Source organism: Periplaneta americana, chromosome 2 (assembly GCF_040183065.1).
Source record: "Periplaneta americana isolate PAMFEO1 chromosome 2, P.americana_PAMFEO1_priV1, whole genome shotgun sequence".
NCBI classification, from domain to species: domain Eukaryota; kingdom Metazoa; phylum Arthropoda; class Insecta; order Blattodea; family Blattidae; genus Periplaneta; species Periplaneta americana.
Genome location: NC_091118.1, coordinates 9,518,703 through 9,536,784, shown reverse-complemented (window position 1 = coordinate 9,536,784; position 18,082 = coordinate 9,518,703). Strand labels below are relative to the sequence as shown.

At 36.5% G+C, this 18,082-nt stretch overlaps 1 protein-coding gene across 3 annotated transcripts in view; it reads left to right on the top strand.

Moving 5' to 3' along the window:
- Spec2 (CDC42 small effector protein Spec2) overlaps positions 1-18,082 on the top strand; it is a 155,274-nt gene that overhangs the window by 24,335 nt on the left and 112,857 nt on the right. For all 3 annotated transcript variants that reach the window (XM_069844620.1, XM_069844619.1, XM_069844621.1), the window contains exon 2: positions 351-439. The gene's annotated coding sequence lies outside the window, so the exon portion shown is untranslated. The remainder of the gene's footprint in view (positions 1-350; positions 440-18,082) is intronic.

Sequence of the window (18,082 nt, the reverse complement as noted above, 5' to 3'; positions counted from 1 at the left end):
ATTTGGGCCGATTACCTCATTGGGTTTTTCCAAGGTTTTCCGCAATCGTAAGGCAAATGTCAGGTAATCTATGGTGAATCGACCTCATCTCGCCAAATACGATATCACTATCACCAATTCCATCGATGCTAAATAACCCAGTAGTTGATATAGCGTCGTTAAATAATCAAGTAAAAAATCCGTAGGCTGGGATTTACAATACTTTATTTTGTTTACTTATCATAGTTCCCGGGAAACGATAAAAGTTTGCTGGCATTTCTAAAGAATGCCAGTGTACATTAGCAGTTTCTTCTATAGAAAAGTGAAGTTCTCAACTGTCTGTGTAAATCCACTATGTCTCTTTATTGCAGGACAACTGACGATCGTTCCCAACTCGTGTGTGGCAACCTGCTGAAAGAAAACTCCATGGTAACAAGAAAGCTGCTGGCTCTGTAACTTGGTGAGTAGACCTACTGATCTCCAACTTATATACCTGCAAACATACTTACTTACTTACGGGCTTTTAAGGAACCCGCAGGTTCATTGCCGCCCTCACATGAGCCCGCCATCGGTCCCTATCCTGTGCAAGATTAATCCAGTCCCTACGATCATATCCCACCTCCCTCAAATCCATTTTAATCCTCCCATCCACGTCTCAGCCTTTCCAAAGGTATTTTTCCCTCCGGTCTCCCAAGTAACACACTATATGCATTTCTGGATTCGCCCATACGTGCTACATGCCCTGCCCATCTCAAACGCCTGGATTTAATGTTCCTAATTATGTCAGGTGAAGAATACAATGCGTGCAGTTCTGCGTTGTGTAACAGGAAAATCCTTTATTTCACGATTAATGGTTCATTACTAAAATTATATATTAATTTTAGTTAAATTATTTTATCCATGACGATAACGAAAAGCATGCCTTTACTAAATACTTTTGCGTTTGTAAAGTAGGCTTTTATTCAACATTACTTTATTCCACTAGACTTTAGCTCACAATTTGAACTTTATCTCACAGTTCATTAGTATTTTCCTAGTACCCGCCACACACGTATACTTTTCCATTCGACTATTGCTCAAGAAGTTAATATATTAGTTACTAGATGTCACTACCTCTACTTCTTTATTACCACTTCTTAAATATACATACACTCAATCTCCTCTTTTCTCTATCTACTACGTCGTAATTTGTGCATTGCATCCATATCTAATATGTTTTTTTTTTTTTAATTTTGTAATAATTTAACTTTTGGGAGGCGAACCTGCGAAGTTGGGTTTATAGGATTTAGGATTTTAAAACAACACGCGTTAGTCAACTGAGCTAAACAGAAACCATGATAAATTACGTTTTAATATTCCTCTAAGTTTACAGAAGTAAAATGTGAAATTATTTTAATCACATTAGTCCCGTGAACACTTCTAAATAATCCCTGAAACTTCAAAAAGACGAGAATACACGTTTAAAATGAAAAAAAAAAAAAATATATATATATATATATATATATATACTATATATTAAAATTGTATAATTAATTATAATTTGTTATTTATCCAACGCCTTAGATACCATTCTTTACTAATCATGGCCTCCTACATCATGACCTACCTGGTAACGTATTGATTCTAAAATCCATGCCATGATATGTGATTACATGAGGACTTATTTTCAACATATTTTCTTTTATAAAACATAATTTTTCGTTATGGTCATGGATAAAATTACGTATGGTACTTGTGAGCGTGATCTTTATTGCACTCGTGTAATTTAAGCACGAGGCGTCAGCCTCGTGCTTAAATCTTTCCACTCGCGCAATAAAGATGCATTTACCTCACAAGTACCATAAATAACTATATTTTATTTTGTATTTAACATGAACATTTTACTTATTATCTGACAAATTAAATAATATTAATTGTATTGTTATTATTGGATTATGAGTGTTGAAACTTAAGGTATTTTGACTTGGAAGGATTTGAAACGTAAAATACTTTTATCAGCTGAACAACCCTATTTCGCAAATCCATGGTTTGTGAAAACTAGGTATTATCTCAATTGGCAATGAAGGGTCCAAACTAGAGATGGGTAAAAAAAACACAACAGTTATTTTGGAACTGTTCCGGTCTCGGAACTGTTGCAAAAATGAACAGTAGGTCGGAACCTCCTGTTCCGAAATAACAGTGTTCCGACTCCGAGCTGCTCACTTGCCCAGCTGTTACGGGCTCGCAGTACCGCGTTGCACAAGGTATGTTCCGACTCCGAGATAACAGTCGGAACGTCGGAGCTTGTTCCGATGAACCAACGACAGCTGCAGTTACACTGTTCTCGTTGTTCTTTATGTTGTACTTGGAACTTCGTTGGATGAAGTTGGTACTTGAAACTCTCACGTGGTTGGAGGGGGGGCGCATTGAAATTGAAATCCTTGCGGTGACGCGAACTTTAATATCAAAATTTGTAAGACTGGCCAATCATCTGTAATGTTATAGTAAGTATTTAATAATCTGTAATATTCATTCCCGCTTTATGGTTTATTTCACCATTAGTTGACTAATTCTGTTTTATAAACATTCTACAAAGTCATAAAGTACGCACACTATTATTAATTCATTGATCAGCTGATTCTATACAAAGGTTAAAGTCGTAAATGGTAATGAGTGGTTTAGTTACAATGTCTGTATGTCGTTTGTTGAGGTTAAGTCTGACAAACATAAGAACGACAAAAATGTTGTAGCATTATTTGTTGGAAACTACCCATATAAGTACTGATTTGGAGAGCGAGGTTTAATGCGAAGTTTAAATTACACTTTGGTAAAGATGCGATTCCAACATTTTACTAACCCACTGCGGGGTTTCCAGGTTTCAGTACTGCCAATATATATCTTTTTTATTTATGAAATTGTAATATTTATTATTATTATTATTATTATTATTATTATTATTATTATTATTATTATTATTATTATTATTATAACTGTGCATTAAGAAAAGTAAAAATAAAAATTAATGATCTGTTTTTTTTTTTATTATGTAATAGAGAGAACAGAAATTACATACCATATGTTTTAAATGTTTTTAGTTGGTTACCATGTCTTTATAACTTTATGTACGAAAACAAAGTGTTGTATTCTGTCCTTGTAGTCAACAGCTGTGTAATTACTAACATTAAGATTTTGAGTCCTGTCCGCATGCACAGCAATTTTCCAAAATCGATTCGAATGTGCATTGCAGTGCCATCTATAGATAAGAATGTGTACTATGTCATGCCTATGAGTGCTCCAGTGTGAGCTGCATGGTGTTATTTGTCTATGGTGAAGAGGGAGGGTACTGCACCGTTCGTTTGAACGACTCAACGACTCCGACTCATCACCACTGGTGACTGTTATTTCGGAACTGTTATTTGGAACATAGTATTTTTTCGGAACCGGAACCGTCGGAACTGTTCCGGGAAAAGAACAACTTCGCCCATCACTAGTCCAAACGAAGGAATATTAGTTTCCAGTTTGGGATGGGTAGTGCCAAGAACTCAACATCCTTAGTGCTAGGGGATCGTTACAGTAATAATGGCATTATTTAAGGTTCCTTGGAGTGCACTTCATCTCTCTGTACTTCCTCAATGTTTCGTTTGTGGGGTTCGTAATACCCGCTTCCGCAGATTCGTTGAGTTTAATTGGACATCATCCTTAGGTTGCTAATGATGTTAAACTGCTCTTTATAACAAACTCCAAGCTGCGACAAAGGTAACGCAATTAACTCTTCAAATACGGAAGAGGAAATGAAGGAAGTCCTCTGAAGAGGATGATTGAATCCGCAACTGTTCATATGGCCCAACTCCACTGTTCTTTAATGGTGATGACGATTGTATTTAGCTTTATTTATGTAGTATTATTTTTCTGTGTACGGAAATTGATACAAATATTGCAAGTAAATTAGTGGTTTAATAACACGCTGACGAAACGAGGTGGCCCGGGTTCGATTCCCGGTCGGGGCAAGTTATCTGGTTGAGGTTTTTTTCCGGGGTTTTCCCTCAACCCAATATGAGCAAATGCTGGGTAACTTTCGGTGCTGGACCCCGGACTCATTTCACCGGCATTATCACCTTCATCTCATTCAGACGCTAAATAACCAAAGATGTTGATAAAGCGTCGTAAAATAACCCACCAAAAAAAAATTCACGCTGAAGAAATCTCGTCCCCCCCCCCATTTCAATCTGAATCTTTCAGTGCTTTACCCACCCCTAATAAATATATTTTGTAACTGGAGAACGGATTTCTAGGTGCTAAAAAAAAGGAGATATTTATGATTTTATAAAATCCAATTTAGGACTTTTAGGAGTTTATATAAAATTAACAGTTAATAATTTTAATTCTAGTAAATATTCCATTTTAGGTGGAATTTAAGTACAGAGACTGGTGCTGACAATGAGTGCTACTGAACAGAGGATTCAAATTCTATCAGTGAAAGAGACTGATTGCTGATTGGTCAGTTTAACTTCGCATAACGGGGTGCATTGACGAGAAAACCTGAAAACCTACTTTTTCGAACGAACATTTAAAGAAACGTATCATTGAAGCCTGTGCTAGAGTCACTACGGAAATGCTACAAAATCGTCTATCCACATTCTCAATTTTCTCTTCATATATCAAGCTCTTTATGTAACTCTAAAAGAAAAAATCAAGGGGTATTAAATCTGGAGACCTGGTCGGCCATTCTACTGGTCCACGTCGACCAATCCAATGTCCAGAGAACTGTTCGTCCAGTCTGCTGCAACATTCCTGTGGCTTAACCTACCAGAATGAAGAATGTTATCAATTAATTAATATCATCACTAAAATCAAGAAATTTGTTATAGGAAAGCTTCAAATAATCACAGCAATGCATTGAAACTGTCACAGGTTAACCAAACAGTAAAGCAGGAAAAGTTAATTACCAGAATTGCATAAAAACACCTTTTCCAAAGCCTCCTTAGTACTGTATCATGTTACAAAATATCTGTAGACGCAGTAACTAATGTTTGTGTCATTACGACAGTTAACTTTAAATAACTTGAAAACGATTAGAGATATCTCAAAACGGATTGCACCGTTGTTTTTCTAAGAAAATTCCACATGATTTGAATGCCTACATGACCCCCTTTCCATTTAAAATTTCAAAGTTGCATTCAAAATGGCGGCTTTTGAGATAGCTGAGGGCTAGAATTGAATGTACCACTGGTAGAGCATTTGGTCTTAAAAATACTGGTAACACCTATAGTAATCAAAAATCAAGCATATGGAAGATATTTGTATGGTTTCAGACTTTTGATTCATCCTGTATATTAAACAATCTCTGATACGTGACTATTCATAATCTCATATGGCAGAAACTATAACATAACCTAAATAGCCTAATATAAACAAAATAAATGATAAAAAGAAGTTTTAATTAAGGATGATGAAATCAACACATCATTTTAAAAGGTACAATTATTGAAAGTAGAATGTTGCCAAACAAAGAAACAAATGCTAGGGAGGTGATAAAAATTACAGGATAAGCAGCCATGATTGGTTGAAACACGTCGTTCCATACCGCTTTATTGGTCAAAAGTGGTATGACTTAGTAAAAATGTAATAGTCTCTTTAAAATAGTATAGCACATATGATTATTATACTAAAATTTTATTGTATCCTTGCTAACTTTTCTTTTTCTGAGAAGGGAGTGAAGTTACAGTAATATGTTTCTGAATTTTATTTTATCGCATATTTTCCGTACGTTTAATTTTTCGTACAAAACGGAACTTTTCTCAGTTTCTATCTAGTCCAGGAAGCTGAAATTTTCAGGAATTGTTTGTTTGCATGTTTTAATATGTAGTCCTACTCAAACAGTGATTTTGAAATCTGTTAAATTTTGGAGACCTTACAGATGGTAATAATGTACTGAAAATCGTTTGAAAAATTATACGAAGAGAAAATAAATTCTCAATCTATACTAATAATAAAACTGTAGCCGAAATTTTTCTGGTAATTTTCGATTTTCCAAAAATAATTGGTCCTAACATATATAATTAACCACTCTGAAACCGAAAATCGCTTTTTTTTTTTATTTTTGTTTGTATGTCTGCCTGCCTGTCTGTCTGTCTGGATGTTTGTTACCTTTTCACGCGATAATGGCTGAACCACCGATTTATATGAAAATTGAAATATACATTAAGTTCGTTGTAACTTAGATTTTAGGCTATATGACATTCAAAATACAATATTTAAAAGGCGGTTTATAAGGGGCCTGAATTAAATAAATCGAAATATCTCGCTTATTATTGATTTTTGTGAAATATGTTACATAACAAAAGTTTCTTTAAAAATTATTTCCGATAAGTTTTATTCCTTGTAAAATTTTAATAGGACTGATATTTAATGAGATAAATGAGTTTTAAAATTAAAATACAATGCCATCTAAGGCGGTGTAATGAAATGAAAACAAATGACTACGTCTATAAGGGGCCTTGGACAACAATAATCGAAAGCTATGAAACATAGCCTACAGAGAATGCTTCTGTGTTTGTATGAAGTAATATCGGAAGCTAAATTAACCGATTTGTATAATTAATTATTATTTCACCATTGGAAAGTGTAGTTTCTCTAGATGGACACAATGCTAGGCCTATAATGTTATTACAGTAACTTCTGAGTGCTCTCTGGACCAAAATTACCGCATTTTAATTATTTAAATACAATGTAAATTAAGTAACATATTAAACAATTTATCCTTCTATCAAACACGAATGTTCCCTGGATCAAATGTCCTATTTTAATTATGTAATTACTTTATATTTATTTCTAACGGGTGCAGCGGAGCGCACGGGTACGGCTAGTACATAAATAAATTAAACAAAAAATACTGTTTCAGCATAAAGTAAAGTTGTGTGTTCATGAGCTGAAAAAAATCGGTTGTCTAGCTTCAGTAGTTTTCGAAATAATGTTCCTTATGTAAGACATAATTTAATATTGTGAAGATAGAAGATTCTATATCCCCTTAAAATACTTCAGAAGAAACAAAATTGATTGGATATACTTTGAGTTCTCGGTATTTTATTATTATTATTATTATTATTATAATGACGTAATCATAAATTTGGGGAAGTTCTGGCATCGTTTCGTCTTCATTCTTGGATGCTGGTAAGACTCGTGTTGAAATGTTTCTCTGGTATTGACGTCTACCACCCGGAAATTCTCAGAGGGCCGTGAGACCTGCGTTTCGGTTGCTATGAGACAGAATGTCGTCTTTGTATTCTGTCCATCCTTCCGCGTACTTTTAGCTCTGAAACCTTCGACGAATCATTATCCACATTGGAGATCTGATTTGGACTATTTCGCTAATTGCTCCCACTCAGGGAATCCTGGGTATTTCTCCCCTGCTTATGTGGGCTAGTTGTAAATATTTCCTTGTGGGAGCACTGTGGAACAGCACTGTATGTTTTTATTCTGTAAATGATCGTTTGGATCTAGTTGATTTGACCACGTATCTTTATTTCAGAAAATAATGTATTTTAATTGTTCTTTTTGCGAGGCATCTGAAAACGGATGTGACGTTGGCTCACTTTTCGAGGGAATAATAATCTTCCTGACATTCGCAGAAGTAGCGACGTGTGATCGTATCCCGAAGGGGTTACAAACACCTTTCAACCTTAAAAATCTATTTATGTTTATAAATTGTATTCCTCCATAGCCTTAAACCCTATTTTAATGAAATTGTATATGCTTAATATTTGAAAATTGCCCTTTGATCTAAAAGAAAGAAATATTTATTTATTTATTTAGCTAATAATTGTAACATAAAATATAATATATACAGAAAAACTTTAGCTCGCCCCTGAAAGAGTAGAACTCGTGTTCAGGGGCGGATTCCTGAATTAAAATTAAGAAGTATATAATATAGTTTATGCTCGACCATGCCGAAATGTAGTAATTATACACCTGGTAGCAGCCCTTTAATGGACCGCATTAAAGTACACCTACTCATTAAAGTTCAGGTGTTCTACCAATAGAAAACACCATTGTAGCAATATGAAAGCGCAAGTATCGATTATTCTCGGATATGCAATCGAAAGACAACTAGCGAAACGTCACGGAGGCTGGAAATCCAATACTGTCGCAGAAGGTTATGTTCTGTTACTATAATAATTAGCGTTAATTGTAAATAATATTCAAATAAATTCAATTTGTCATTTCGTTTTTCAATGTCTAAATCAATTTCAAGGTTATATCAAGATTAATGTTTATTTTACTCTCTATATTATATGAAGGTCAATGACATTTGTTTCTAGGAAAAAATCAACACTTTCGCGTCTGCGCACATCTCACAATTTACGAGATATTGCACGAGGTCAGTTCCGCTCCCCAGTCAGATAAGAATAACATGAATACTTATGAATAATTTCAAGTTATAAATATAGTCGAGCATAAAAAGTCGTATGAAACTTGCAAGCGCTCGTTTCATAAACGTACTCGCGTCTTAATTACTACCATTATAGGCTCGTTGCATAATGTACTGTTCTCTTATGTCTACTATGCAATTAGAATATATAAATTTAAATTTACAATTTTTATAAAATCCATACTTAACTTTTTAAATTTAATACTAGAACCATGAGAATTGACAAGATTAGGATATTTAAATATAAATTTGTTATATATTCTTGGGCCTAAATTACTATGTACTATGATTAAATACTGTAGTAGTGTTGCATTTTGGTTCAAACAAGGATTAATTATTTAAATGGGCAAATATTGACCAATTAACTTAATTTTAGTTTAATGAAAGCTTAAAGCCCAATTTGTGTCAATTAAAGCAAAATAAACTTGGTGAAATCGGTCCTTAATACCCGTAAACTTTAGTAATCTTTACGAAACGGCCGAAATCAGTCCAGGTCTGTGCACTTGGCCACTAGTGTATACGGGCTATTCCATCTCAAATCGACCGAAATATAGAGAAAATTGATCTTGCAATTTTTAAATACAATGAAACTTTTTCTGTCCGTTGACAACTGTGATACAATGCTTTGTGCAAAGTCTGAGGCATCAGAACTTCATAGTGTTTAAATTAAAAATATTTAAATTTATCGTATTTTCATCAAATTAGCAACTTTAAACTGTTGTGGCTCCGAAACCCTTTCACCCAATGATCAAAATCATGGTTAAAGTTTATATTGACCTTTAAACAGTTTTTCTTACTTTTTATGGAAATGGAGAAATTTAGATTTTTCTTAATTAAGACACCTTGCCCACGAAAAAATATTTTTAAAATATATAGTTGAAAGTACAAATAAACACGTATTTTTTACTGGTGCAACGTTAATAAGACAGTATTTAAAAATCAAATAAAGAAAATAAATAGTACGCGCGTGAACTAACCAGCTGACTGTGAGGCGGGAGCTAGCCTAGGCAAGCAAGGCCAGGAGACATAAACATGTGGTGTTTCGTCTAGTAGCGCATAGCTGGACTAGCTTTATCACAGGTTTTTCATAAACACAGGAGTAAAATGACGCCCAAAGTTTGCTTATCTTCATCTCTCGGCCAGTGCTTGCTGTGTTGCACCTTTCAAGTCTAGGTATGTGAATATAATTTATTTAATACCCCCGAAACTGATTGCCGTGACAATAAGCAAACAATGCCGAATCCCTCTTAATAATGCAAGGTTTTTTCTCAATATTTTTTTACATTTTTACAAATGAGCAAAAACTTAAAAGTAAGTAAAATCAGATTATCTGTGTCTCTGTATACAATAAAAATAAGGATTACTTCTTATCATAACCTACCAAATGTCAGCTTCAAAATGAGCTCTCGTTCAATGTCCTGCAGTAAATGGTTCCAGAGTTCTGAGCGCTGAAAGAGGCTTGCTTTTCTAAAATACGCTAAATTTATCACTTAACAATACGAAAACCGTTTGATTTTCGATAGTATATTTTTGCAAATCCACTCTCCTCAGCACCTTGTACAGGGACATCATTTTATTTTTACTTCAATTTTTATTGTACCTGAGTTTTTGAATGTACTTTACTCCCACCCCTTCTACTAATGAAGTTCAAGCGTCCTCCACACAGATCCAAGACCGCATATACAGTCATAGTAGCCTTACCGTCACAGTACGTTCCAAAAATATGTTCGCGTTTTCCAATGACGAAAGAGCTTTCAATATTGCATCATTTTCGCACAGGTAATGTCGTCCACTTGCTTATGTCGCATTCCGGTTTTCCCCACCTGCTTCTATTCGCCTCTCTGTAAAGGCTAGTGGCTGGGCTGTCTTAGCTCTTTTCTGAGAACATTAATTTCTGTTAGGAATTGGACATCTACGTAATATTATATCCATACAACTGTTTAAAATAACTTAAATAAAAGGGCCTCGTTAAGTAATTAATTGTGACGTGATTTCCCTCCTTTCTTCGATCCTGCCACATAACCACTTGGACGGACAGTAGATAGCATGTCTGAGTAATTTTATCTGTGCGGGTCGGGCAGAAGTGAAGATTGAATTTACAGTACGTAAGGTACTCTTTTATAGAGTAGGTACAGAATTATTTCAACATGAGTTACTAGTACGGAGGACGAAACTGGTAATTGGAATTACACACATTAGAACTGAAGCCTGTATCGAAATGAACCGCCACCATTTTGAAAAATGTGTTTAATTATCCATCATTTTAACTTCATTCTCTATATTGTACGCTAATGTGCTGTAGACAGTATAATATACACTGCATAATGAATACGTCCATATGGACAGCTCAGTTAGTGAGTAAAAACACTCCTTGTTAATACTGTACTGTATTCTGATTAAACAAAAACCTAATGAAAATTATCAAACACAAAATCGCGATATTTCCTAGTTTACGTAAATGGATGAACTACTTTTCTTCCCTCCTATACCTAGTAGAGTGATTTGTTTGTATATTACGCCATCGAACTCCAGTCGTGGAAGGGGGTAGCAACCGTTGATCCAAAGGTATAGCCAGGTTAATATCAGAAATGTTAATAAAAATAAAATGATGTCCCTGTATAAATAGGGAAAAAATTAGAGTATAAAAAAATGCGAGGTTGTTTACTGATCGATTTCATATGGAATAGCCCATACACACATTTTCAGTAATCGCGATTGGTGACTGTAGTCTGCGACTTTACACGCATAATGTTTTGAGTAGCGACCAGCTGTAGTATTGCTGTCGCATAGAGCCTGTACGAGGCGGAAATGGAGCGCTCCTTGGCATGGTTGCCAGTGCTTTGACATTTTGCGTCAGAATGGCAGTTCCTCTGATTCATTGCATTCTAATTCTCCACACTCGATGGTTATCTAGATCAGCCTGATTCTACGTTAACGGCGCCCTGAATGCCAACATCTGTCTTTCCTACACTCTCATAAGGAATGCCTTTGCAACTGATGGCCCGAGGGTTGCATATGGTTCTTTGAAGTTAATCTTCGCTGCTACGACCTACTTCTCTTGGCTCTTCAGGAAGACCTGAAACTTTATAGGACTAACGGCAACTTTGCAGAAAAGCTGTACCGGACTGTATAACTTGAGGAATAGATTTTAAAACACCTACCGTGTGTAGCAAAATTCCCTGGACGGAATTTCTCCGTGAAGTGTATGCAAAAGATTTAAGGGGAGAGGATGGTATTTTTTGGTGAAAAATGAGTAAATTAAAAAAAAAAATCTTTAAAATACTCTGTGACATGTGTGGAATGCATAGCTTAATATTTTGTAGGTATTTGTGCCCTTATCAGATGTTGGGACGCCATTGTTAAACTTCCTGCATTATGGATTTTTAAATCACTCGCCCCCTTTTATTGTTGTTTCCGGTAAATTGAATTTAAAAAAATCTTTAAAATAATCTTTGATATATGTGGAATGCATTGCATAACATTTCGTGGGTATTTGTGCCCTTATCGGATGTTGAGACGCCATTTTTAAACTTCCTGCGCTATGGATTTTTAAATCACTCGCTCCCTTTTATCGGTTTACGATAACTTCATTTTTTTGCTACATTGCCAGAAAAAAAAAAGGGATATAATTTCTGAACTATTAAAGATACATGCATGAAATTTAGAACACACATTCTTTAGACTATTAGGAAACTTTTTTCTGTAACAGAATTTTGTTAATTGATTTCATTTTAAAATACGTCCGTTTGTTTGCAAGAAAGGAATTCAGAAAAGTGTTATTAAATTATAATTGTTTATTTTACAAACGTAGGGACTAATATCAAAATTCTGTTGCAAACAGTTTGTACAGCATGCTTTTGCAAGTACATTGCAAAACACTGGATGAATCTACCTTTAAAAATGGTTTAGATATATCTGTTTTAGTAAAATCCTGCATTGGGTATATTTTTTTTCAAATCTGGGCCCCCAAATAATTTTTTTTTTCAAAATATTTATTTTTGGTTGAGTTGCTACAGCTATGAGCTCTCTACATACAAAAAATTAACATTTTAAACCAAATAGGAAAAAAGTTTAGAAATACCATTCTCTCCCCTTCAGGGTGAGTAAAAAGGTAAAAAAAGGTATCCCCGTAACATGCCATGAAGGCACTTGGGGGACATGGAGGTAGAGCCCCATGCTTTCCATGACCTCGGCACTAGAATGAGGTGGTGTGGTCGGCACCACGCTCTGACCGCCTTTTACCCCCGGGAAAGACCCGGTACTCAATTTTATAGGAGGCTGAGTGAACCTTGGGGCCGTTCTGAAAGTTTGGCAACGAGAAAAAAATCCTGTTGCCACCTGGGATCGAACCCCGGACCTTCCAGTCCCTAGCCAGCTGCTCTACCAACTGAGCTACCCGGCCGCCCCCTTAAGGGTGAGTGCGTCTTTTTAATGGTTTTTCATATACAGGGTGTAACTGAAATGTATGTCAAAACTTTAGCATATTCCTATTATATAGAGGAAGAAAAAAATTATCTATGAACATTAGTCCGGAAACGCCGTATTTCCTTGTTACAACCTTTTTCTACAACTCTGCTTGTATGATGCGGTGCATTATGAAATAAAAGTACCATACCACTTGGGAATCTGTCTTACAGGAAGTGCTCAAAAAGGCTCCTGTTACCCACGGATACATGCATCAACTCGCCGTCGCATTTAATCCCGGATGCGTTAATGTATCCTTGGAGAATGTTGTGTTTTCTCATCTTCCAAAATATGGGCTTGAAGACTCTTCATCTTCCACCGGGGTTCCACACATAAGCCCTTTTAAATGACCTCAGGAATACCTAAAAGTATAGTGAGTTTAGGTCCGGAAAACGCGGAGGCCAAGGAATTGGTCCATCTGTCACGGGACCTTTGATTTAGAAATCGACGAACATTGACACTGAAATGAGCAGAAGCTCCATCGTGCATGAAGTACGTGTTTCATCGTATTGCTAACGGCACAGAAAATGAGAAAATTGAGATTCTGATGGTGAAAGGATTTGTTGGCAGAAGACGTTCACAACAAGAGATGTGCACACTTTTTAACGAAACTCGTCCAAATCGGCCACCAATTTCTCTGTCAACTGCGAGTAGAATATAACTTGAGCTCACTCCTTTATCTATGTAAAATTGCTCTGATTACATAGGCCTGCAAAATTAAGGATCGTAAATATGCTACATTTATAGTTTCTTGGGATGCTGAATCCAAAATTGACCTCAGATTTTCTCTATCACGTACCACTTTTCGGCAACACGCATTGACACTTTTAGCAACGTGAATGTAGCGTTATTGAATTTAATATGGAAAAGTGATGACGTGAAGCGTGTCCTGTGGCAAATATTAAAGATATATTTTACAAAAACTATTAGATTGTCATAATTAACAACTCACATTTAGTCAAATGTTTTATACCGCCTTTTTCTCCTCGTGGTGAATCTGCGTTTGTTGTTTTTCCTCTTGTGTGAGGTTCAAGAGATGTTCTTTGTGGCCAGTGTTTTTGTTCCCAATGACTGCTTCTTGCTCTGCTGTGCCTTCCACAGAGGAAATATGCAAACTTAGTACACCCAGCCTGCTGACCAAGAAGCATGCACAACTCCTTTCGATCTCTATAGATCATCCAGTTATGATCTTCATATTTATCTTTGTAAGAACCAGTTCAAGATTCCCATTATATATATATATATATATATATATATATACACACACACACACACACACTAGTGGCTTGTGCAGCAAATGCTGCAAACTAAGTTCATTAGACATTCAAATAAACATTTTTCAGATTTATTTTCAATGAAGAATACCAGACATTCGGAAAGTTATTTGCTTCCATAACAATGAAAGATACTCTCGAGCCTATACTGAAGAGAACCACGCATATAAATATCTACACCACACCGCCATTAAATGAAAAAGACCCAACCCCACTTGATTAATAATTATAAAAATATTTGATTTTTAATAATATTATTATCTTACGTAAGTTTTATAGCTTTCAGTAACATATACTACATATACTATATAGCCACCACTCAGTAAAATATAGAAATCAAAATCTAATTTAAGTTGTTCTCTACATCTACTTATATAACCCCAAAACGTTTCACTTCCATATCCATCAATATAGCATTAATATGTATAATTAATGAAAAATAGTCACATCATGGCATTAACTACAATAATATTTCATTCTAATGGTAGTAATGTCATCTAACCACCTCAAGTTTTGTAGTTTTTAATATCCAATACACAGCTGTACCCAGAAAATTACACACCACAGAATCGAACCTGTAAATTATTTTTAGTAAGTTCAGTTTTTAATAACCAATCTAATTTGAGCTCTAAATATGTCAGCATTCTTGCAGATCATGGCCTTCGTGTAATATTGTTTACTGTAGTATGTGTTTTGCTTTATTCTGAAATGCAACACGGCCGACTTGATGCTCGCTTCGCTTCTCCTTTACAAAAAAAAGCGAAGGGTATATCACGTCGGCCGTGAATGCTATTAGCTAGTTCTCAAAACTGACGACAGATGGATTTTGGAAAATAGGAAAATTATGTTTAAAAATTCGCTTTTCACTGAAAACTACTACTTTTCCGAAAAACTTTCAGTTCCAAGCTTCAAAATGAGGGGTCATTTATTAAAATCCGTCCAGCCGTTTTCCCGTAATTTCTATTACCAGTTCATATTATATTGTAAATTTATTTAACTCACAACAATGCAATTTTTATTCTTCCAACAATAATTCCTTTCTACAATTCGCCTTAAACGCTCTCGTCAACAATAGGATTTTCACTCAACACAGTATTCGTTATAGCACTCCACCGACGACAATGACAATTTACTTGGACTATTACGAACAACAATGAACTGTTAATCTTAACTAATATTTACAAAGCACTATTTACAAATCAGAACTGTCAGTTCTCAGTTCACAGTTCTTCTAGCACAGTCCCTCGAGTTCACAGTATCTCGAACCACAGACCTTCAGAGACAGTCCACTGTACTCGAACTCAGGCCCCTCCAACTGCGGTCCACTGCACTCGAACTCAGGTCCCTCCAACTGCGGTCCACTGCACTCGAACTCAGGCCTTCGGATGCTGATACAGTTGCGGACGCACACTCGAGTCGAACTCCGGTACACAAGACTGGCTTGCTTGCTCTGGCTTTCTCACTGACTGGCTGACTAATCAACTGAAAACTACTCGAGTTCGCTGGCGTTTCTTTTATAGCGAAATCATAGTTGCGAGAAATTTCTACAGCTGTGCAGAGAATTATCTGGATATCTCCACTTCGACGGACTTCTCGAAGAGTCGGGAAGGTCCGTTCCCCCTTCCCTCCGTAAGCAGCTGCGCGCGCGATCTCCCCTCGTCGCGTGGGCCCTTTCCCCTTTCTCCGCCGCGCGCCGTTCCTTAGTGCTCCGTGAAGCCCGCGCGATCTGCTTCCTTGCGGGACGCTGGTCGTGAGTTCGAATCTCACGTCGCTGTCACAATATATATATAGATATTATTTTAATGTACCGAAGTACATATGATATTTCCATGCAGATATTCTGCGTCATCATACGATGAAAGAATAATGGAACGGGGAAAAATTCTCTCCGGCACCGGGATTTGAACCCGAGTTTTCAGCTTTACGTGCTGATGCTTTATCCACTAAGCCACACCGGATACCCATCCCGGTGTCGGACAGAATTGTCTCAGTTTAAGTTCCAACTCTTGGGTTCCCTCTAGTGGCCGCCCTCTGCACTACGTCATAGATGTCTATGAACGTAGGACTGAAGTCCACACATGTGCTGAGGTGCACTCGTTATGAGTGACTAGTTGGCCGGGATCCGACGGAATAAGCGCCGTCTTAAATCACGAAGTGATTTACCTATATCATATATATTATTTTAATGTACCGAAGTACATATATTTCCATGCAGACGGCGCTTATTCCGTCGGATCCCGGCCAACTAGTCACTCATAACGAGTGCACCTCAGCACATGTGTGGAATTCAGTCCTACGTTCATAGACATCTATGACGTAGTGCAGAGGGCGGCCACTAGAGGGAATCCAAGAGTTGGAACTTAAACTGAGACGATTATGTCCGACATCGGGGTGGGTATCCGGTCTGGCTTAGTGGATAAAGCATCAGCACGTAGAGCTGAAAACCCGGGTTCAAATCCCGGTGCCGGAGAGAATTTTTCTCCGTTCCATTACTCTTTCATCGTAAGATTCCCATTAGTTTCTTTAAGGTGTACCGAATGACCAGCAGGTAACGAAGTATACTTGTTGCCATTGAGCAAAGCACTCATCACTGTCTTCAGACTTCTTTTGGAGGAATCAGTAAAAGATTCCACTCATCCACTTCGTACTGAACATTAAACTTCTGTATCAAACCAGGAATATCACTGCAATATACCAAGACACCCTCTTGTGAAAAGTAAGGAGTAAATTCCTCTTCTCTATTCCTGTACCAATGAAGAAATGTTCCTGGTGACAGAAATTAATTTCTTTTAATCTGGAGGATAAGAGCTCAGCTTTTTCCTTGGGTAATCCTAAATCTGTCATTAAATCATTCAGTTCAAACTGGTAAACTCTTCAGGACTTTCACTTTCTACATCACACAGCCTTGTAGATTATTTTCTGATGCTCATCAACAGGTTAGTACAAAATGTTACGTTAGAGTACTGTGTTATGGATGCAGCAAAATCATCAATATATTAATACTTACTTACTTATTGGCTTTTAAGGAACCCGGAGGTTCATTGCCGCCCTCACATAAGCCCACCATCGATCCCTATCCTGTGCAAGATTAATCCAGTCTCTACCATCATATCCCACCTCCCTCAAATCCATTTCAATATTATCTTCCCATCTACGTCTCGGCCTCCCCAAAAGTCTTTTTCCCGCCGGCCTCCCAACTAACGCTCCATATGCATTTCTGGATTCGCCCATACGTGCTACATGCCCTGCCCATCTCAAACGTCTAGATTTAATGTTCCTAATTATGTCAGGTGAAGAATACAATGCGTGCAGTTCTGTGTTGTGTAACTTTCTCCATTCTCCTGTAACTTCAGCCCTCTTAGCCCCAAATATTATCCTAAGAACCTTATTCTCAAACACCCTTAATATCTGTTCCTCTCTCAAAGTGAGAATCCAAGCTTGACAACCATATAGAACAACCGGTAATATAACTGTTTTATAAATTCTAACTTTCAGATTTTTTGACAGCAGACTAGATGACAAAAGCTTCTCAACCGAATAATAACAGGCATTTCCCATACTATAAAACATAATATATAGTTTTGCGTAAAAAAGGTACGTGATGTGCCATTATTGATGCCAGTTCTGGCTTCAACACACAAAAATACATAAAGAAGAGCTAAAATTTTTAAAAAGTTCATTCATCGCAGGTTTTCGTAATTTATTTTTCTGGAATAGTAAAATTTTTATACAAACTTCGGAGAGCTTATATTAATAAAATTGTGGTATGTTTTTCGTATATAATTTTTCTCTAATGACAAAGTGAAAAGTATTTAAATACTCACAAACTTCACATCACACACCGAAAGGGCAAAAGGTCACCTTATCTGTAAGTCAGTGCTGCATGCGTGACTAGACGAAGCGCAAGAGTAACACGCACTTTTAAAATTAATTGTTGCTGTTTTGTAGCACGCGTGGA